Genomic DNA, 22,850 nt, shown 5'->3' with positions numbered 1-22,850 from the left:
TAATGTAAAATTGGTGTTACTGTATTTTTGCATTTAGCATCGATCCCTGGAACACCTTTTTCCCCAAAGTCATCTAGATAATGGTTGTTTTTGCCCGGAAGTGTGTTTTTGCCCGTTTCATGGCAGATTCTACTACTACAGACCTGTGTGGTAACTGGACTATGTTGTAGTGGATCGACTTCTGTATTCTAAATTTGAGATCCATTTTCCTAAAGGTGGCAGGGGCCAAGAACGGAGACTCCCATGCCCTGTCCATAACAGTATCTAGGACTGACAGTAAGAGCAGGACTGTGGGTTCTGTTGGAACATCAAAAATCTTGAGCAAGCCATGGACTTCAGCCCAAGGGTCCGGTAGCTTCTTAGTTTCCAGGTTGAGGACGGTACCCATTTTCTTGATAAACCTGGAGTAGGAGAGATATTTTGGTGGTGACATAGGTTCCAGAGGGTCCTTTGGAGGATCCGAGAGTACGCCTGTCGAAGTTCCAGTAGAGGGCAGGGAAGAATATACCTGAGGGGTCGTGAGCTGTCCTCCTCCCTCGGTTGTATCTAATCCCCGGTTTCCCCATGCGGGGAAGAAGCCAGAGAGTATTTCGAGCTGATAGCAGTTGGACTAGATGGGGGCTGCTGAAGCTGGGAAGACACCTCAGTGTCGAAAAAGATTTGAAGAATTCCAGTGATCTGGGACATCGATTGAGTAGCTGCAGTGTGAAGCAATGGTGTCCTAGATGTGTTCTTCTTCTTCTTCTTCCTCTTGGCCAGAGGAGGTTCCTTGCTGTCATCTCTAGGTGAATTAGGTGTTCTGACCTGGTCTATAAAACGATACAGGTGACTCATGTCACGGGTATTGTCATCTGGGGACCCCAGGTCCTGAAGCCTTTTCCACTTCCGGGCAGCCACACGCTCATCCGAAGTGTGGCTGCCCGGAGTGACCTGAAGTGCATGAAGCATCCACATCTGATACCCCTGAAACTTCTATGTTGGAAAGGGTGAAGATTCCGGTGAAACCTAAGGATGGTGCACGGTTTTCCTATTTATGTTGTGCGACACATGGAGCTGTTGAGTCAGGTGCAAAGAGGAATGGTGGGATTTTGACTTGACTTGCCCTGCATCAGGGTCGGTAGCAGTTGCGCCATAGGCATTGTTGCGTGCTTCAGCACTGTCTGCTTCGATGGCTTGGGGGAATGCTTCGGTGCTATAGGGTCCGATGCCATGACTCTGTGCTTTGGTCGACACTCAGTTTTGGGTTTGCACTGAACTGTTTGATGCATTGGCATCAGTGCTTTGACTCCATGACTGTCCTCGGATGATGCATCCGACACAGGAGGGGTGGCATGTGGCCCAGCCTCCGAGGCCGCTTTGGTGTGGCTTGATCCCTCTTACCAGTCTTTCGGGAATTTGGCCCCATGTGACTTACTGGTCCGGCCTCCTGAGCTCCCGACCTGAAGAAGAGTGGGTCGACCATTGGGAGGGAGCATATGACCCCGAAGCTTCCAAGTTCCTGAGTTCGGCCAGTTTAGTGGCTCGCTGACGCTGGGCCCAAGGAGACATCCTGCCGCAGTCCTGGCAGGATGCCTGATCATGGTTCGGCCCGAAGCAGATGTAATAAACCTTATGACCATCAGTAATGGACATAATTTTGTCACACTGGCAAAATTTAAACCCCAGAGCTTTAGGGGCCATGGCAGCACTGAAATGTGTTTTTGTGGGTTCACGTAGGCGAAGAGAGAGAGACAAGAAAGAAGGAGAAAACTGAAGAGAGGCGAGAGAGAGAAGAACCTGCGACCGTTTGCTGCGCGGGAAAGCAAAAAACAGGCGATGCAGGCAGTTGCGCGGGAAGGTACCACGCATTCGTGCAGGAGCACGTCTTTCAACGTTCTAAGAGAAGTTCCCACATCGGGCCACCATGGTGCGCTTCCAGACAGCATAGATAATTCAGTCTGCTTATCTATGGGGAAAAAGATAATCATTTGCATTCTTTTAATGAATACTTGATTTAATGTTCTTTTCATGGTTGATGAAGAAACAACTTTCTTTCTCAAGTAAGTTACATAAATAAAGTTATATCTTTGGTTAAAACAAATACTTGTTTCTCCATCTCTCTGTTTCCTCAGAAGCTGGTCAATAGCTACCAAAGGGAAAATGAAAACAATCCAGACCCTGAATTGAATTCCGAGTACCTATTACACAAGCTCCTTTTTTCACTCATGCACTTGGAGTTAAAAAAGCATGTAAACTTTAAAATGTATGTAAAAAATGAATACCACACATAAATCACAATTTAATGCAAACAAACCATGCATTACGCTTATAAAACATGATTTATATGCTCAAACAATGTTTTGTATGCATAGAAGAACCCCAAGTCAGAGTATCTGGGCAGGTGAGGGTTATTTGGTGCCATTGACCACCCAAGGAAGGGCTCCCCTTGTGGTGGTCACTTCTTTCCATCTACAGGATGCAAGGGAAGGTTAATGGGAAGGGTCCACAGGTGGAGGCTGGCCAGCAGGTAGGGGTATAAAAGAGAGCAATCCAGTTGACTCACCCTCTTTTCCCTTTCCTGCTGGCCATGGAGTACAATAAGCCCACCTCAGATGTCCATGTCTCACCCATGTGATGGCTCTATTGATCCAATCCCTATCCTTGGCCCCACTTACCCCCTTCCCCTCTCCTTTTTTGGGAATTCTCCAGTCTGCCCTCATTTGGAGGCTCTTTGGTCTTCCTCTCATCCTCTTCCTCTCCCTGCCATCACCAGCTGAGCTGTTCCGCGTGGCTAGCAGCGGCCCTGCAGCTGTGCTGTCTCTAATTTCTGAGCACTGAACTCTCTGCACTACAGCCCAACTTGTGGATTCTGGGCCCACCAATCCCACGACTCATGTAGCGTCTCCTGGACCCAGAATGACTCTGAGAGATCATGTAACTACCAGCCATCTTGTAGCCCTGAGCCCGGTGATCATGCCATCTCGAGTCTTCCTCACAATCCTCTGTGGTTTGAGGTAGCACCAGGGGAGAGCCAGGATGTTGAGGAGTAAGTATTCACTCCCTTTGCGGGGCTGGCATCTGCTCTCGGCTCTGCAGTTGGAGCACAGTTTTCTAGCAGCCCCCTTCCCCTCTGCCCAAATGGTCTCCTCCTTTGCTCCAGTGGTGGAGCTTCTGTGGAGAGGAGGAGAGGGCCTCTCAGGTACTGATGTAGGTTCAGCAGTCAGCTCTACCCCTTTTTAGACTTATCTATTGCTCAGTCCTAGTGCTAGCAATCCTGCTTGGTTGTGCATTAGGGAAGAAGGATCCAGCAGTGCAATACTTTGGACAGCCAGAAATGTGGTCCCTGCCCCTTCACAACCACCATTCATGGCCCCCATTGTGTCCCCAGCCTGAGGAAATGCTGGAGTGGTGGGATACAGCAGCCCACCAGCATGGTTCTTATGGAGTGGGCTTCGTAATCTATTGATGCTTCAGTTCTCCTCCAGCAGTCTCAGTAGCTTGGTGTGGCACCAGGGGCACAAGCCAAGTGTGACTCTAATAGGAGCCCCCTGTAGCAGTTGATCGTGAGGCAATAGAAGCATTTTACCCACAGAAATATTGGCATCAGTGAATAAGACACCCTAGCTCATACAGTAGATTATGAATAGAAGGCGATCTCGCCTACATTTGTGATGCTTTGGCCAGAAGAGGGTGGGATCCCTGGGAAGTCAAAACAGGGGTGGGGTCTATCCTAGGAGCTATCCTAATAGATGCAAAATCTGGCTCAGGCAAGGGACTGCAGATGCATCAGGAAGGCTGAAAGTCACCCCCATCCCATCACAGAAAGATTCAGTGATTACAGCGTTTTGCCTGCCAAGTGCTAAACTGGTTGAGTTGTGGCATTTGGTGCAAACAATGGGGACATGTAAGAAGGTTACCCTAGGACAGATGCAGTCTGTACTTGACTATTTGAGCTTCACATGCAGAGAAGTCATAGTGGGCAGGATGTTTTTGCACAGAATGGTGGTTGCCATGGCAGGGGGGTCCATTGTCATCCCCATTACATCAAAATTAAACAATCCATTTGGGAAGATCTTTTTAACCATTGCAAGGTATATCCATCTGGCAGATGACACCAGTATCCAGAAAAGATCTAGTGCTATTCTTGGATGCCTTGGGAGGGGGATGGCTTTGGTATGTATTTGCCAAGAAGCATGGTGTGTGGTGCCCTTGCCCACACACTGGAAGAAGGTGGAGGTGACTAGGGACATAATCTTCCTTGAATTATTTCCAATCATCATGGTCCTAACAATTGGGGCCCAAGACTGACCAACAAAAGGTGGCGTTCTGGTGTGACAATCTGGGCAGTGATCAACAAGCAGTGGTGGCAGTGATCAACAAGCAGTAACCTAAATACAGAAAGATCACTGCACTACTTAGGACAGAGGTGGCCAATCTTTCAAGCACCAAGAACCAAGAAATTGGAATGCACGGTACCAAACAGCCTCACATTTTCAATAGACAAGAGCAGCAAGGAGGGGAGTACACCCTTCCAACATTATCTTTACCTTTCTCAGTCCTCTCATTCTGTCCCTATTGGTTTCTCTCAACCCCATTCTGTTCTCAGCAGTCTCTTATCGATCCCTCCACCATCTTTTTTAGGACAGCCTATAAAGGAAAACTGGTTCTTACCATCTAATTTTCGTTCCTGTAGTGCCACAGATCAGTCCAGACTCCTGGGTTTTGCCTCCCTGCCAGCAGATGGAAACAGAGAACGTTTCCCTGACAATGTAAATAACCAGTGTGCCACCTGCAGTCCCTCAGCATTGACCTGTACCCAAGCCAAGATGACAACAACCACCATAAATTTCTAAGCAAACTTCTAAGGAAACTCCCTCCCCTCCAACGAGCCAGAAGAAGGTACAGTTGCCCAAAAAGATAATGGAAAACTTGTTTCCCAAATGTAACATAAGCGATCAGCATTGAAAACCTCCAACAATTCTGCATTATACACAAAGCAACAGTATGAGCAGTGGACTCTCTCCCCCAGTAAATGGGCAGGTCTCTGGACTGATTGGTGGAACTACAGGAATGAAAATTAGCAGGTAAGAACCAAAATTTTCTTTCCCTGTACCTTCCCAGATCAGTCCAGTCTCCTGAAACCTAAGCTCCCCTTAAATCCGGTGGGACCTGGAAAGTTCTGCTCATAGAACATTCTCACCAAATTGTCCTGACATCCAAGCAACAATGCCTAGCAAAAGTGTGCAATGATTTCCCAATAGTCACCCATCAAATTTCACGTGGATACACCTGTTGTGACTCAGCCCAGAGAGTCGCCTGAGAATGTGTCATGTACCCTAAACCCCCCAGCAGCAGGTGCCCTTTAGAAATGTAAGCCAACTCAATTGCTTACTTCAGCCACCGCACAATTGTAGCCCTAAATGACTTATTTCCCTTCTTTGGACCACTCCACAGTACAAAGAGGTGATCTGATCTATGGAAATCATAAGTGACCTTTAGATACCTCAGTAACTCAGAACTCAAGAAAACCTAAAAACTTTCAAAAAAGATCTAAAAACATGGATATTCACCAAAGCATACCAACTCACCCAATGAACAAACAACGCCAACCCCCTCCAGTGTAACCTGAAGAAAATTGAAACTCAACACAAGTACATATTATAACAAAGAATTTGAAACATGAAAAAAGTGAACAGCAACTACCTTGTATATGATTTCCCTATGTTAAAAATCTTTTGAACCTTTTTGAAAACCTTGTTATCCTCCTTAACCTTGTAATCCTTCGTATTTTTGTAAACAGTTATGATGGCGAAACCGAATGACGGTATATAAAACTTGATAAATAAATAAATAAGTAATGCATGCCTCCCATCTAAAATCCTAATCTCCCCGGTGTGAGGCATAGAGGAATCCACATCCAGAAAAGCTGGAAGCTCCGCTGTCTAACTAAGATGGAACGCCAAGACAACCTCAAGCAGAAAAGAAGGCACCTTACCCCAGAGACAACCCAATGTCGCTACCTAGACTCTCAAGTTCTTTGACCAGAACCTTGCTGTAGAAAAGCCAAAATATGTGACACTATAGCCTGAACAGTCTGAGGCTGCACTCTGTCAACTGCAGACCAGGACTTGAAGATCCTCCAAATTCGCACATATGTCAAGAATGTAGAAGGTTGCCTAGCCTGCAATAAGGTGGAAATGAATGCTTTGGATTATCTCCTCCATCTCAGTCGTCTCCTCTCAGAAGTGAAGCCGCAAGACAGAAGTGAGCCGCCTGACCCGAAAATATTGGGCCCTGGTGGAAAAGAGTAGACCGATGTCTGAACCTCAGAGGTCCGTATATGGCCATGTTAATTAGATTTGGGAAGCATGGTCAATATGACCACTCTGGAGCTACCAGGATCAAGTTGCCTGGATATTTCTCTATCCACTGTAATCCCTTGTCCACCAGAGGCCATAGAGGGGAGACAAAGAAGAATCCCTCAAGTCCACAGCAGCAACAGAGCTCAGATTCCTTCAGTACCTTGTTCTGTTCAGTGGCTGTAAAACTGCAATGCCTTGGTGTTTTCTTTGGTTGGGATACCCCTATCTTCCATGAATGACACACATCACTGCCTCCAACAGCTCCCTTTCCCCGAAGTCTAACTTTCTCCGACTGAGAAATTCTGCCCGAACGTTGTTCACTCTGGCAATGTGAGACACTGCCAGCTGTTTCAAGTGCTGCTCTGCCCAGAGAATCAACTTCCGGGCCTCTCAAGTCACTGCCTGATTCTTGATTCTACCTTGACAGTTGATGTAGGCTACTGTCGTTGCATTGTCTGATAGGATCCTTACTGGATGGCTGCGTAACTTTGGCAGATAGGCAAGCAACGCGAAATGCACCGCTCTCATCTCTAACAGATTGATAGACCATGAGGCCTCCTGTTTTGACCACTGGCCATATGCCAATTGATCTTGCCACACCATCTTCCATCCGGAGAGACTTGCATAGGTGGTGACTATTATGCAATTCGGAACCTCCAATTTCACACCATGTTCAAGATTGGTGCTTGTTAGCCACCTTGAAAGACTGTCCCTGGCTTCCCCCTGTAATGGAAGAGGAAGATGAAACTCTTCCAATAATGGATTCCTGCAGGAGAGAAGAGCCCCTGCAAAGGCCCCATCTGAGCGAATGCCCAATGCATTAATTCCAATGTCGATGCCATGGGACACAGGACCTGTGAATAGTCCCAGAACTGGGCACTGAAAGCTCTGGCTGAAGCCTAATCTGACTCTGCAATTTTAACAAACATAGTGAAAGCATGAGGACTGAATTGCTATCAGAAGGCAAGCCTCACAGATAGCAAATTGCTTGGACCTGTTCGTCCCCGGCGCCTAGCTCTCCTGAACTTCAGCTCTAGGTGGCCTTCTGCGCACAACCAATGCCACCTGGGCATACATGCACAGCCTTCCAGGATGTGTGCAAATATGTGCTCAAGTTTAGGTTGCAGTGTTATGCACACAAGTATTGTTGCGATCGTCGCTGCCCGACGTCTCCACTCCGCCCTCCTCACCTCCTCAGCGACTCCCTCTTGCTCAAGTGGAAGGTTGGCTGCCGCGGTGCCTTTTGGCCGACTCCCTCCTGTGTCCCTGGAACAGCTCGACGCTGCATTCCGCCATGATTCACAAGAGCCTAAGGGCGCGTGCAGTGCGGCCCCGACTGATGTATCAGCAGTGGCGCGAACCTCAGGGGCGTCCCCCTGAGATGACATCATCAGTACCGGATATATAAGGTCTCTGAAATAGCTAACTAATCGAGTTAGCAAGGATTCGTTCTAAGCTACTCTGCCTCCTCGGATTTACCAGGGGTACCTGCTCCTCGGGGGCCTCGCTCTCTCTTTGTTTTTCAGGTCACAGTCTGGAACCGGTACTCGCTCCTCGAGAGCCCATGTTCCCGGACTGGTTGCTGAACATCTCTTCTGCCTGGAAGTCATCGCTGCCTACTACACCAGTGAGTAACCATCTCTCTCTCAGAGCTTTCCCTGGAATCAGGTACTCGCTCCTCGAGGGCCTAACTCATTCCAACACCTGGACTACCTCTATGAGACTATTGTGTGAGTGTTACTATCAAGATTCGGTACCGGAACTCTGCATACCCTGCCTACTCACTATATTTAGTTTCTCTACAGCTCAGCCATCCTGGGATCGCTGTTAGAAATGAAACATAGAAACATAGAAATGACGGCAGAAGAAGACCAAATGGCCCATCCAGTCTGCCCAGCAAGCTTCACACATTTTTTCTCTCATACTTATCTGTTTCTCTTAGCTCTTGGTTCTATTTCCCTTCCACCCCCACCTTTAATGTAGAGAGCAGTGATGGAGCTGCATCCAAGTGAAATATCTAGCTTGATTAGTTAGGGGTAGTAGCCGCCGCAATAAGCAAGCTACACCCATGCTTATTTGTTTTACCCAGACTATGTTATACAGCCCTTATTGGTTGTTTTTCTTCTCCCCTGCCGCTGAAGCAGGGAGCTATGCTGGATATGCGTGAAGTATCAGTCTTCTCCCATTCTGTTGAAGCAGAGAGCCATGCTGGATATGCATCGAAAGTGAAGTATCAGGCACATTTGGTTTGGGGTAGTAACCGCCGTAACAAGCCAGCTACTCCCCGCTTTGTGAGTGCGAACCCTCTTTTCTTCTCCCCTGCCGTTGAAGCAGGGAGCTATGCTGGATATGCGTGAAGTATCAGTTTTCTTTTTTTCTCCCCTGCCGTTGAAGCAGAGAGCTATGCTGGATATGCGTGAAGTATCAGTCTTCTCCCATGCTGTTGAAGCAGAGAGCCATGCTGGATATGCATCAAAAGTTGCATATCCAGTATCTGAGGGACTACAGCCCAGCCGGGCGCTTCCAGCTCACTACTGCCACCTCTGGTGGTTCTATATACTGTTTAATAAAAGAACTAGTGTGTGTCTGTCTCCAACCTCTGAGCCTGACCGGTGGTCCCTCTCGGGATCTTCCCCCGGGGCGTGGTCATCTGCCACCGGCCCAAGGATCCACCCTCAACTACCACAAATAATAACAAGTATCCACACAAATACATGCTCAAGTCTAGGTCGCAGCCTTATGCATACAGGTTCCTGCGCATGCAACTACCATAAGAACATAAGAAATTGCCATGGTGGGTCAGACCAAGGGTCCATCAAGCCCAGCATCCTGTTTCCAACAGAGGCCAAACCAGGCCACAAGAGCCTGGCAATTACCCAAACACTAAGAAGATCCCATGCTACTGATGCAATTAATAGCAGTGGCTATTTCCTAAGTAAACTTGATTAATAGCCGTTAATGGACTTCTCCTCCAAGAACTTATCCAAACCTTTTTTGAATCCAGCTACACTAACTGCACTAACCACATCCTCTGGCAACAAATTCCAGAGCTTTATTGTTTACTGAGTGAAAAAGAATTTTCTCTGAGTAGTCTTAAATGTGCTACTTGCTAACTTCATGGAATGCCCCCTAGTCCTTCTATTATTCAAAAGTGTAAATAACCGATTCACATCTACTCGATCAAGACCTCTTACATATCATAAGAACATAAGAAATTGCCATGCTGGGTCAGACCAAGGGTCCATCAAGCCCAGCATCCTGTTTCCAACAGAGGCCAAACCAGGCCACAAGAACCTGGCAATTATCCAAACACTAAGAAGATCCCATGCTACTGATGCAATTAATAGCAGTGGCTATTCCCTAACTAAACTTGATTAATAGCCGTTAATGGACTTCTCCTCCAAGAACTTATCCAAACCTTTTTTGAACCCAGCTACACTAACTGCAGCGAGAATGCACACACATGCCTACGCATGAGAGAAAAGAACCACTGCTGCAGCCTACCACATTGCGAAGCAAAGCCTGCCTACACCTTCAGTGCATTTAGGGGCTCATCTGTTCAATATGAGTCACTGAAAATCATCAAAGGTCTGAAGAGCTTCCCAACAGTTCAGGCCTCTTAACTGGCCGAGAATCCATAGAGACTGGAGCTGAGAGACAGCATCCCGCTAAACAAGCTTTGTGCATAAGCAACTTAAAACCAGCAGAAGACCTCTATCAGTACCAGAGACTCCTTCTTGGTGCAAGTCCCCCTCTGCACCTCCGCAGAACAGGGAACCGCCGGCCATCATTGAGGAGAGGATTTCCCTGCCTCTCCCGCCGATGCTGCTAGGGAATTGAAAATGACCACCATTTCCACACTGACAGGGAAAGCCTTAACGATAGACCCCATCACCCGCGAGGCTTGTTCTACCAGTTTGGCCATGCTTAATGCAGATCCCCAAACGCCATGCTGCTTTTGCCGCATGCACGTGCTGTTCTTATGATACAGACTTTCAGATACTTGAAAGGTGTTAATGATCAAAAGACAACGACAAACCTTTTCCGAAGGAAAAAAATCAGCAGAACCAGGGGTCACGATTTGAAGCTCCAGGGAGGAAGATTCAGAACCAATGTCAGGAAGTATTTCTTCACGGAGAGGGTGGTGGATGCCTGGAATGCCCTTCCAGAGGATGTGGTGAAGACCAGAACTGTGAAGGACTTCAAAGGGGCGTGGGATAAACACTGTGGATCCATAAAGTCAAGAGGCTGCCAATGAAGAGTGGGTGACTCGCCAGAATGATGGCTACTGCCTGGAGTCAATACCCTTATTAAATAAACATACACAGGCTTGACTCCAACATCGCTCTAAGCTTCAACAGCAAGAGGAAATGTGGAAAAAAGGATTCACACTCACAAAGAGGGGAGTAGCTGGCTTGTTACGGCAGTTACTACCCCAAATCAAATAAGCCTGATACTTCACTTTCAATGCATATACAGCATAGTTCTCTGATTCAACGGCAGGGGAGAAGAAAAACTGATACTTCACACATCCAGCAGAGCTCTCTGCTTCAACGGCAGGGGAGAAGAAAAGAGGGTTCGCACTCACAAAGCGGGGAGTAGCTGGCTTGTTACGGCGGTTACTACCCCAAACCAAATGTGCCTGATACTTCACTTTCGATGCACATCCAGCATGGCTCTCTGCTTCAACGGCATGGGAGAAGAAAAACAACCAATAAGGGCTAATAACATAGTCTGGGTAAAACAAATAAGCATGGGTGCAGCTTGCTTATTGCGGCGGCTACTACCCCAAACTAATCAAGCTAGATATTTCACTTGGATGCAGCTCCATCACTGCTCTCTACATTAAAGGTGGGGGTGGAAGGGAAATAGAACCAAGAGCTAAGAGAAACAGATAAGTATGAGAGAAAATATGTGTGAAGCTTGCTGGGCAGACTAGATGGGCCATTTGGTCTTCTTCTGCCGTCATTTCTATGTTTCTATGTTTCTATGTTCTTCCCCACACCTGCGACACCACCACACCTCAACGGCAAGAAGGGTAAAGTCCCTCAGCACCACGGAGCCAACACCTGGTCTCCTCTGAAGGTAGAGTAGCTGCCGAAAAACCCTATTGTTGAACTCCTCAAGCTGCTAAGGTAGCTCCCCTCCTGGAACCCACTGCTGCACAGATTCCTCTAACTAGTTCCTTGTTCTCTTTTTTTTTTTACTCTCTGAGAACAAAGATACATAGAAACCAATACTTTCCTTTGGAGCAGACGTTCCGGTTCCAGCAGCGCAGGCCGCATGGCAGATCAGAAAAGAGCCAGACCACTGGCTATATCTGTCTCCTTACGCCAAATTTTAGTGACCCAGCCCAGGACAACCGGTATAAAAGGGATACTTCCCTGCTCTCCCGGGCTTGCAGTGCAGAACTGCTAACAGGTTCCACCGCTGTCTCATGGGGGATAAGGGATCTGGACCACCAGACGTTCACCCTGTGGATCTCAGGATCAGAGGCGGATTGTCCTATCGGGGGATCGGGCATCCCCTGGTGGGCCGATCACTCCAGTCACGTGGTCTGCCATGCACGGCCGTGACACAGCCGCGCTTGGCAGACCACGTGAAGTGTCCTGGGCCGGCAAATACCTGGGCCGGTCCAACATCGTGAGTCTGCCACTGCTCAGGACTGAGCTATCAGAAGGGTCACCAACCCCCTGCTTGTCCGCCTCTAACCGAGGGGATGGCCCCACCAGGACCTCACAACCCCCTGGGAGGATCTAGAAATTTTGTCTTAATTTTGTTTCTCTCTCTCCAGACTGCAGGTTTTACACCATCTACTATCTGCTGGAGATTGAGGGACTGCAGGTGGCACACTGGGTTATATACGTCAGTGAAGCTTTCTCTGTCAACATCTACTGGCAGAGAGGCAAAACCCAGGAGTCTGGACGGTTCTGGGTACATACAGAGAATGCTTCTTACTTACCCCATGTCCCTTGCATGTCTGTTTATTAGATAGTTTCTCATACTCAGGCCCATACAGTAAACTGCGGAGAGCCGGCGCTCCAGGTAAGTGCCCGCTTTCCCAACACGCGCCCAGGCACCTCTCCTGGGCTTGCAATTCAGTATTTAAATTAGGGCCCATGCTAATAAGGAGGCGCTAGGGACACTAGCGCATCCCTAGTGCCTCCTTATTGGCAGAAGCGGTGGCTGTCAGCGGGTCTGACAACCGACGCTTAATTTTACCGGCGTCAGTTGTCAAACCTGCTGACAGCCATGGGTTCGGAAAACGGATGCCGGCAAAATTGAGCATCCGTCTTCCAACCTGCGGGCCACAGGCAGATTTTTTTTTTTAAGAAGATTTTTATTTTTTTTATTTTTGGGGCCTCCGACTTAATATCACTTGCCCGGTGCTGTCTGAAATTAACTCCTGCCTTTGGATACCTAATAGGCTCATCAACATGCATTTGCATGTGTTGAGTGCTATTAGTTTCGGGGGGTTGGCTGCGCGTTTTCCACGCGCTAGTACCCCTTACTGTATAAGGGGTAATAATAGCGCGTCAAAAACGTGTGTCCAAACGGGGGCTAATTGTGCACTTGGCTAAGTGCACCCTTCTGTATTGGCCTGATAAAGCACTACTCCTACCTCCTTCCTGTCCTCTCTGTCCTTCCTTAATAAGTTATAGCTGTATCCCAATCATGTAACTCCCTGAGCCATGTCCCTGTAACGGCAATGATGTCCAAAACGTCTGCTTCCACCATTACAGCCTGCGGGTCTGGGATTTTATTACCCAGACTACACGCATTTGTGCTCATAGCTTTCCATTATCTCTCCTTCAACTTGCTGCTCTTCTTGGACTAATGTATGCACCCAATGTGTGTCTGTGCACTGGTTTGAAAGTTACCATCCTTGCGTTTTTGGAAGCCTTGTGAATCCAGGAATACCTACACAGACAGAAGACTCTGACATGCCTCAACACAATAGTCTTATGGCCTGGCAATTCAATCAGCCCCACGCCCCCAACAAGTACAAAGCCAGAAATAAAGGTTTGGGTTTTTTTCTCAAACCTACAAAAGCAATCTAGATTCCACAATTTTTGGCTTAAGTTAAATCTACCCCTCCAAAAACCAAAGCCACACACAATAATGCAATTATACACAATTCTTATACTTGGCTCTAAAGTATTTTAAACAGTAAATGTTCATTTAGCGGTTTTGGAAGCCCTGTGACTCCAGGAATACCTGTAGACAGAAGAGCAGAGCTCTGGGTGACTCCCTCCTCCTAGCTGCTGTCAGCTGAATTCCAAGTCTCGGGAGCACAGTGAACTGCTTGACCTGGCTCCTTGTGCATTCCAGCCCTAAGGGTTGGAAAGGATGAAGAAGGCTGAAGCAGGGAGCTGACTGCTTATTCTTTGCTGTCCTGTCAGCAATAGCCTCAACTTCTCCCTTCCACTGTTGCTGATTGAAGGTGGATGTGGGAGAATAGATTTGGGATGAGCAGAATAAAAAACCCTTTGATCCTTGCTCCAGCCTCTCCTTTCAGTCTCTGCAGCCATCAGCAGCACTGTGAGGTCATGAGTGGGGTCGGAGCAGAACAGCTCTTCTCTGTTCTGTTCTATTGTGTGTGCGCTTCTTGTTACAGCCCCTACTCTGCAGTGCTAGTCAGTTGCCATGTGGCCAGCAGGAAAAAAAAAAAAAAAGCCTGATTTTACACATGAAAGAACCGCATGTGGCTCCTGAGCCACCCCTGGGGAATTTATGCTGAACTGTTTGAATAGAAGTTGATTTGTTTCTGCTCTTGTCCATTTCACTTCACTTATTTAACATTTTTATATACCGGGATTCATGTAAATTTACATATCATCTCGGTTTACATTGTAACTCAGAGAACAGGCATGTAAGAATGCAATTACATAGAACAGGGCAGAAAACTTGGAAAAACATGGACAGAAAACTTATTTGCAACTCGGCTACTGCTAATTTCAAAGGTGCATTCCTCTCACTCAGAACTTGGGCTGTTACTGTCTGGAACCGGGACAGGAAGTATTCCCTTCATTCAAAAGGAACAACCCCACAGCATGTCTTCTTTTCAGCCAATCAATTTTTTTTTTGCCAGATTATCACAATTAAATTAATCCGGGAGAGAGTAATTTGAACTGGTATTGAAGGGGTCTGAACGCTTCAACCTGACAAAGGACTTCATGTACCAGAATTCCCTGCTTCATGACGGGTTTACTTACAGTCTGCAATACAGCTGTAATTAGGACATTGAGAAACTTTCTGTCAGCACATTGCACATTTTCATTTTTTTGGCTTCGCTGTTCTTATTCTCTGATAAGCTTTCACTGCTGTAACCTAGATTAGAACAATGGATGTATTATGTGATGGGCTGTATTACTGCAGACTCGCGAATTCCTTTCCAGAACTGCAAGTCCCAGCAGCCTCTCCTGCAGAACTTGGGAGAAGTTTCACGAAAGTTCCAGGGTGTCTAGGGAGGGGGTCAGTAGCCCCTTCAGCCGGAATATGCTTGCTCAGCAATGCTTAGAACGCATGTGTAAAAGATAAGAACTGTAAAGTGCATAAGAGTCTGCTCCTGGAGGGGAGGGGCATGCAGTTGTACTGAGCCTTTGTCTTAGCTGCATCTTGCTGGCAATAAAAGTCTATCTTTACGGATCAGTTGTCTGGACCTCCTTACTGACTAAAAAGAGACGGTTACATTTGGCGAGCCTCAGCCAGGAGGTACCGGGGATGCTATTTTAGCCCCCCAGTTGGTCCAGGGGATTTTGTGGCGGAGTGATCCCCCAGACTTGCCTGGTGAGTGGCCACCGCTGAGTTCAGTGATCAGGTATCTGAGGGGGTCATTCCACGGAGATCCTCTGAGACCTTTGGGCTGGTGATCTGGGAAGAAGGCTTTCGTGACGTTCGGAAGAACCCTGCAGGCGAGTATTATGGGAATGATGGGAAAAGTGAAGAATAGCTAAAAGAGTAGCAAATAACCGGTCCATCCGTGAGGGGACCGAGGGGGCTTTGATCACACCCCAAGCGGTGGTTTGGTAGGAATTGCATTCCGAAAGCCACGCGCATAAAAAGAGGAAAAAGAAGTAACGCATACGATAGTGGGAATAGGTTTCTTGTTGTGTGAAAGTGACCCTTTTGTGTCTGACGGATACGGACCCCTTACCTATCCGTCTTCCCTTCCCTCCTTTGTCTGTGAATTCTATCCTAATGGGAGGGGGCGGTTCTACTCCATTAAAAGTCATGACGGAACACTATAGGGAAGTGTTCGATAGACATAAATGTACTAAACCCGGAATGATTCAACGATGCACCCATAGGTGGCCCAGTTTGTGTGTAAATTGGCCTCCGGTAGGAACTTTCAATTTCCAAACGGCCACAAGGGTCCAGAATATAGTTATACAAGAAGGGAATCCGGGTTGCCCTGAGGATAGACCGTACATAACTGCTTGGATTGCAGTTATTGAAAATCCTCCGTCGTGGGCAAAGAAGCTAGTAGAGGGAGCCGCCCTCGTAATGGTGGCTCAGGCGCACAAAATGGGGAACTGGAAGTCCCCATTATTAATTAAGGATTGTAATGTATGTAACTGCTATCTGTGAATTGCAAGCACATGTACCAGGGATTCTTTGTTTTTAATTGTTTTAAACCCTAATAAGAAGAGATTTTGGGTTACAGATGCTGCACAAGACTACTATACAACAAATTAATTTACAGTGTTAAGTTAAAATACTGATTTGATTACTGGAGAATGCATTTACTGGTGTTGAAGTTTAGAACTTGATGGCAGTTAAGGGTTAACGGCAGAGATAATTACAGGAGAGAGGAGGGGATCGAGCCAGAGAGAGAAGAAAAAAAAAAAAAAAAAAAAAGGGGACATTGGGCTAGCCTGGGTGAATGAAGACAAAGAGAAAGAAAAATTGTTTCGTTTGTTTTAACAGAACATTATTGAAAGTTAGTTGATGGTGTGCGTATGTGAATAAAGATAGAATTGTGGTATGTTAATTAAAAGAAAGGAAGATTGTAGCTCCAAGTTTCTGCTGATTAAATTTATTCTCCAAGGTCCTTGCTAAAACTGTCTGTAATCTGACAAAGGATTGCTACTTGCAAAGAAATACCAGAACCAAGGGTCCCTTACAAATCATTTAGTGCCTTATGATGCAGGCTATTTTTAAGACATTTTATAGCAGCAAATTAATTGTTACAGTACAAAGTGGAATGGTGGTGCGTCCCACTGCGTGCCAGTACGTAGTGCGTAGGCATTCAATATGGCTGTGCGTTTCAATGCTGGCATTGCTAATCAGAAGTTTTAGTTTTCTCATATCTTCTATCCCAGTGTCCTCCCTATGCTTATCTTTCTATTCTCTAATACCATGTTAATTATTGTTCTTACTTGTCTCCTATATATTATCTGTTATTTAAAAGTTACATTGGAACGCATGATAAAGTATGAACTCTCTTTTGCTGACGCAGTTTATTTTGAAGCTGTCTCTGGGAAATTTAGAGAAATGATTAAGAATGGGTTCTTTGTTAAAGTTTTTCTTGTTGCTTCTTTGGCTAGCAGTAGTTAAATATGCAGAGTTACTCCCTGTTTTAAGGAACTGGCAAGATAAGACAGCCAAGCATGCGCAGCGCTGACTGTGAGAATTACAGGATGCCGTTTGTAAAAAAAAAAAAAAAAAAAACCGGAGAAAACAAAGACTTAATATTAAAAATTTTGATTCAGTGGCAGGCGCAAGATAAGGATTATTGGAAGTTGTGGGCAAGAGAAGGGGCCACTATGCAAGATTAGGAACAAGAGCAAATATGAGTCGGCCCAAATGATAAGTAGTGGCCCCCACACACATATATATATATTGCAATTATGTTCTTTTACCACTGGTGGGGGCTGGGCTCTGGCTATTACCATATGTTCTTAGTGTTTGCAATGTAATTGATACAAGGCTTCCAAGGGTTTGATCATCACTCCTGCACACCTAAAGCGCCCCCCTTGGATCCTTGCCTGCAGATCCAGGTTTACTTTATTGAATTAACCCAATGCCAAACTTACAAGTATGAAGGAAGCAATGTTTTGCAGCTTCTCAGCCTCGTCAGAACTGATTTGCCTCCAGGCGCAGGTCACCTATTCAATTTCCAGATGGACTGTGATCTTTTCATCGTATTTTGAGATGTATGGGAACAGGGATCAGGAAGAGAAGAAAAGGGCCCGTCCCTGCAACCAGGAACTTAATAATAGAGACCTGACATCCGAAAGAACCTGCAGAAGGCCGAAGGCTTTGAGGGCATGAGCCTCAGCCAGTTAAAAGCTATAGCAGACCAAGTATGTGGAAATAGAGAAGTGAAAGAGAAAAGAGAGAAGCAAGTAGAGACATGAAGGAGAAAGTGACTGTTAGCCGCCGCTCTCGAGGACACGCGGACGGGAAGGAGCCAAGACAATGGCAGACCGCGAAGAGGAGGGGGAACAAGACCCCCTTTGGGAAAGAATCAGTGTGCGTACTACAAAAATGAAGGCCATTGGAAGAGAGACTGTGAAGAATGGCAAAAGAAATACGGGAGCCCTGCAGTGAATACTAACGACAAAAATGGACCTGCACCGACACAAAGGGGCCGAGGAGGAAGGAGATCGGACAACCCCCACTGGCAGATGGCGGAGGAGGCGACAAGGAGCATACAGCCTGAAGAGACCGGGAGGGAAGAATCCCCACTGACCCTCTGGTGGAGATCCACGAGGTAACACAACAAAAATCAGGGGCCTGTTGGACTCAGAGGCCAACGATCTGTCATGACTGCACCAATCGGCCCCCCCGACGAAAGAGACTGTTTCTATAGTGGGCGCCTCAGGTCAGGTACTCACTGCCCCTCTGCAGAAAGAATGAACTATACAAGTAGGCGGGACCATGGTATCCCTTATCGGATGGAACCTGCTGTGTAAGCCTCAGACCACATTGAGATTTCAACCAACAGGGGAAGTTAAAGCCTCCTTCGGGGACCATCCAGTGATACTCATCTGTCCCCTCCAAGAAGAATGGAGACTACATCTTCCCACAGTCGAACGAACCATCGAACATCGATATGAAAACAACACCCCCCTCAACAAAAACGAAGACAACTGATGGATAGTGTACCCCAAGTATGGTTCGAACAGAACCCGGGAGGAATAGCTATCGACGCTACCCCCATATGGATAGAGATGAAACAGAATGCACAGGTGATTAATCAACCTCAATACCCCATTCCATATATGGCCAGACAAGGAATCCAGATACACCTGCAAAGACTGTATGATTTGGGCATTCTTCGGCGAATCCGATCTGCTTGGAACACTCCTTTGTTGCCCGTAAAGAAGCCTGGATCTAATGACTATCGACCAGTACAAGACTTAAGAAAAGTGAATAGTCAAGTAGCAGATCTAGTAGCCCTCGTCCCAAATCCGTATTCAATCTTGGCTCAAGTCTCTCCTGCATCAAAGTGGTACAGTGTCATTGATCTCAAAGATGCCTTCTTCTCCGTCCCGGTGGCGGAGGAATGTCAAAAGATTTTTGCTTTCACATGGGAAGATGCAGATACTGGAGTAAAGCAGCAGTACACATGGACTCGGTTGCCTAAAGGGTTTAGGCACTCACCTACGCTGTTCGGTGAGCAACTGGCAAAAGACTTAAAGATGTATCAAGTAAAGTATGGGCCAGTCATACAATACGTGGATGACCTTCTGTTGTTTCGAGAGACGTACCTCGAATGTGCGGTATCCACTCTTCAGCTGCTAAAGACGTTGTACTCAAAAGGGTATCGTGCAAGTAAAAAGAAAGCGCAAATCTGTGAATTGGAAGTAGAGTATTTAGGCTTCCAAATACGTGGAGGAACCCGATGTCTGGGGATTTCTCGCACCAGTTCTATAAGAGATCAACCTGTACCCACTTGCAAGAAAGAGCTCCGGGCGTTCCTTGGAGCTGCAGGATACTGTAGGCTGTGGATTGCTAACTATGCTGTTATGGCCCAACCCCTGTACGACAAGTTGCGGGGTAAAGAGGCAGAATCTCAACCCTTCCAATGGGAAGGAAACGAGCTGGCAAGCTTACGTCAACTAAAAGAAGCCTTAATTGAACCACCTGCCTTAGGATTGCCAGATGTGATGAAACCATTCCATCTATTCGTCGATGAGAAAAAGGGAATGGCCATTGGGGTATTGACTCAAACTCTAGAATCATAGGAACGACCTGTTGCATATCTGTCAAAAGGAATGGACAATGTTGCAAAAGGATGGCCAGGTTGTCTTCGAAGCATTGCGGCTGCATGCTTACTAATTCCAGAAGCAGTCAAATTAACTTTTGGACAAACCTTGAACGTAACAACTCCTCATACTATCCAAGGACTACTAGAAACTCATGGACCAAAATGGATGACTAATTCACATCTCGTCAAGTATTAAGCCTTACTGTGTGAAACACCTGAAATTCAAATACAAGACAGCAAAAACTTGAACCCGGCCACTCTTATGCCGGCACCTGAACCAGTTGCCCATGACTGTGAAGAAGTCATGACTACAATACATTCCAGTAGACCAGACCTGAGGGATCAACCCTGGCAAGGAGCTTGGACTTTATTAACTGATGGGAGCAGCCAAATCATTCATGAGATACGTTCTGCTGGATATGCTGTTGTATCCAAAGATGAAATCGTTGAGGCTCAACCTCTTCCCCCAGGAACGTCTGCACAAAAAGCTGAACTAATTGCCCTTACTCGAGCTCTGCAGTTGGCAGAAGGACAAACTGTAAATATCTATACAGACTCTAAATATGCCTTCCTTACAATTCAAGTGCATGGAGCATTATAGAGGGAAAACAATTGAACAATGCATCAGAAGTACGTGAATTACTAGACGCAGTTTGGCTTCCTCGCAAGGTGGCTGTAATGCATTGCAAAGCACACACCAGGAAATCAAACCCTATTGTCAAGGAAATCAGAGAGCAGATGAAGCAGCAAAAAGGGGCAACTCGGGAACCCTTCCAAGCAGTATTAATTGCATCGAATCATCAGGCTTCAGGCAGTCCTGGAGCTCATCACCAACGACTGCTTTCGCTCTTAAACTCTGGGCAAAACAAAATACCAAAATTATGACTGCAGTGTACCAGAATAGATTGGTTTTAGATTACCCTCTGGCCCAGGAAGGAGGGTTTGTGGAACATTTAACCTCTCCAATTGTTGTTTACAGGTAGATGACCAAAACAAGGTTATCCAAGACATCACTGATCGCATGGTCAAGATGGCACACGTCCCTGTCCAGCAGTGGAATAGTGCTTGGGACTGGACCAATGGATTCCGTGGTTGGTTTTCCATGATCGGTGGATTTAAGAGCTTGTTTGTTATCCCAGCCAGTTTAATTCTGTTTTGTCTTTTAGGACCCTGAATTATTCCTTTCTTGCTCAAACCGCCTTCGTCGGGTGATGAAGGACATTGCTGAACGCAAAACAGCCACGCAGCTTCTGTCACTGTACATGTATTCCTCTGAGCCTATAGAACCTGTTTAACCATCCTCATGTTTTATCCTGGGCCATCTTCCCATACATGACAAGTTCGGGCTACAAAGGGGGGTGGAGCCATTAGGGCCCATCCGTCTCAAACCCGTGAAGAAACCATCGGACTGTTTGGGAAATTAGGGCCCCCTGAGAACTCAAATTGCTAATTTTTCTTGTTTCTGTTTCTTTCAGCTCCACAGTTGCGTTGTGATGGTGTGATACTTTTCATAAAGAATGATAAGTATCAAAGGGGGGAATGAAGGGGTCTGAACGCTTCAACCTGACAAAGGACTTCATGTACCAGAATTCCCTGCTTCATGACGGGTTTACTTACAGTCTGCAATACAGCTGTAATTAGGACATTGAGAAACTTTCTGTCAGCACATTGCACATTTTCATTTTTTTGGCTTCGCTGTTCTTATTCTCTGATAAGCTTTCACTGCTGTAACCTAGATTAGAACAATGGATGTATTATGTGATGGGCTGTATTACTGCAGACTCGCGAATTCCTTTCCAGAACTGCAAGTCCCAGCAGCCTCTCCTGCAGAACTTGGGAGAAGTTTCACGAAAGTTCCAGGGTGTCTAGGGAGGGGGTCAGTAGCCCCTTCAGCCGGAATATGCTTGCTCAGCAATGCTTAGAACGCATGTGTAAAAGATAAGAACTGTAAAGTGCATAAGAGTCTGCTCCTGGAGGGGAGGGGCATGCAGTTGTACTGAGCCTTTGTCTTAGCTGCATCTTGCTGGCAATAAAAGTCTATCTTTACGGATCAGTTGTCTGGACCTCCTTACTGACTAAAAAGAGACGGTTACAGTATGATAGTTTTCAAAAGGGACTGTTTTCGTCTTCAAATTAATTTTTTTTTTTAATTTCTCATTTAATTCGGACGGACGCAATTACCTTTCTTGTGTCATTCAGAATTCAATTTGTTATATAACATTCGTCCAATGTCAAGCCCTCCTCTGAAAAGAAGCAGAATTTTACAACCCCGGAATCTCTGCTTTATTATCCTCTCCTATCTCCTTACCTTTTCTGGTTCTTTGAATTCAGTTTAAATCAAGATCTCACACATTCTTGCCATTCATGCTTCTTAGCATTTAACCAATTCCAAAATTTTAGTGTGGAATTAAAATATGGTTTTTACTTTAAACCTTCTTGACCAGGCAATCTCTCCTCAAGGGTTTCAATTTCTGAGCCATTTGTGCGGAGATTTCTAATCAGGAAGCTTTCTTTTATCAGCTTCTCAACTGACACTCTCCAACTGTAAAATAATGACTGCCACGTTTTCACCTCGCTCGGGATTCATACACACACCACAACATCATCCAAAAAAAAAAAAAGTTCCCTTTTTAAAGGTCCCAATTATCCTTACATAAAACTCTAGAACAGTTCTAGATGGTCCTCCCAAGGTGACAAATTGTGTTTGTTTAAATTCCTTTACCACAAGGCTCAACAGTCCTGCAAATGCAGTTACCCTGGCAACGCCCTGTCTTTGCTTGTGGCCGGCTTTTCAGCCTTGCTGTGCAGCGTCCTGTCAGAAGCACCGCGCAGGCGCTAAAAGTGACGCTTTCGCGGGAGACTCCTCTTCTCTTAGCAACCTCCTTAGTTACAGGGAGAGAAAGGACAGAGAGCTGTGCTATGTCCCTCCCCGCCCCCCGGCTACTTCCTTTCCCGTGCTGTGATTGGATGGCATGAGGCGGGGAGGCGGGAACAGCACGGCCCTCGGGTCCCAATGGCTCCTTAGATCTCCATAGCAACGGTTCTCTCCTGCACGGAGTGCTAGGCCGAGACCCGAGAGGGCGGCCCCCCCAGTGGCAAGAGCCAGCCGAGATAGACACAGGCACAAAAGAGGGGATGTAGAGAAAGATAGACAGAGGGTCAGAGGAGGGAGGACACAAACAAAAGGGGAGATAGACGCATGGGAGGGAAGAGACACAGAGGAGGCATGGAGGGAAGGAGAAATATATATTTGGGGAGCAAGGTAGAGAAGACCTGGCATGGAAAGAAGG

The 22,850-nt window shown here is 46.5% G+C and overlaps 1 protein-coding gene across 4 annotated transcripts in view; it reads right to left on the bottom strand.

The window, feature by feature from the left end:
* Window positions 1-22,424, bottom strand: part of LOC115083950 (gastrula zinc finger protein XlCGF26.1-like) — a 72,254-nt gene extending 49,830 nt beyond the window's left edge. Inside the window, exon 1 of one of the 4 annotated variants that reach the window (XM_029588107.1) lies at window positions 22,316-22,424. The gene's annotated coding sequence lies outside the window, so the exon portion shown is untranslated. Of the gene's footprint in view, window positions 1-21,868; window positions 21,969-22,213 lie in introns of those variants that run through there. The other 3 variants (XM_029588108.1, XM_029588106.1, XM_029588110.1) reach the window with 3 other exon arrangements.
* Window positions 22,425-22,850: the final 426 nt, after the last annotated feature.

Source organism: Rhinatrema bivittatum, chromosome 2 (assembly GCF_901001135.1).
Source record: "Rhinatrema bivittatum chromosome 2, aRhiBiv1.1, whole genome shotgun sequence".
In the NCBI taxonomy this organism is placed as follows: Eukaryota; Metazoa; Chordata; class Amphibia; order Gymnophiona; family Rhinatrematidae; genus Rhinatrema; species Rhinatrema bivittatum.
Note: the sequence above shows the minus strand (reverse complement) of the source record. Positions and strands in the feature narration are given on the sequence as shown.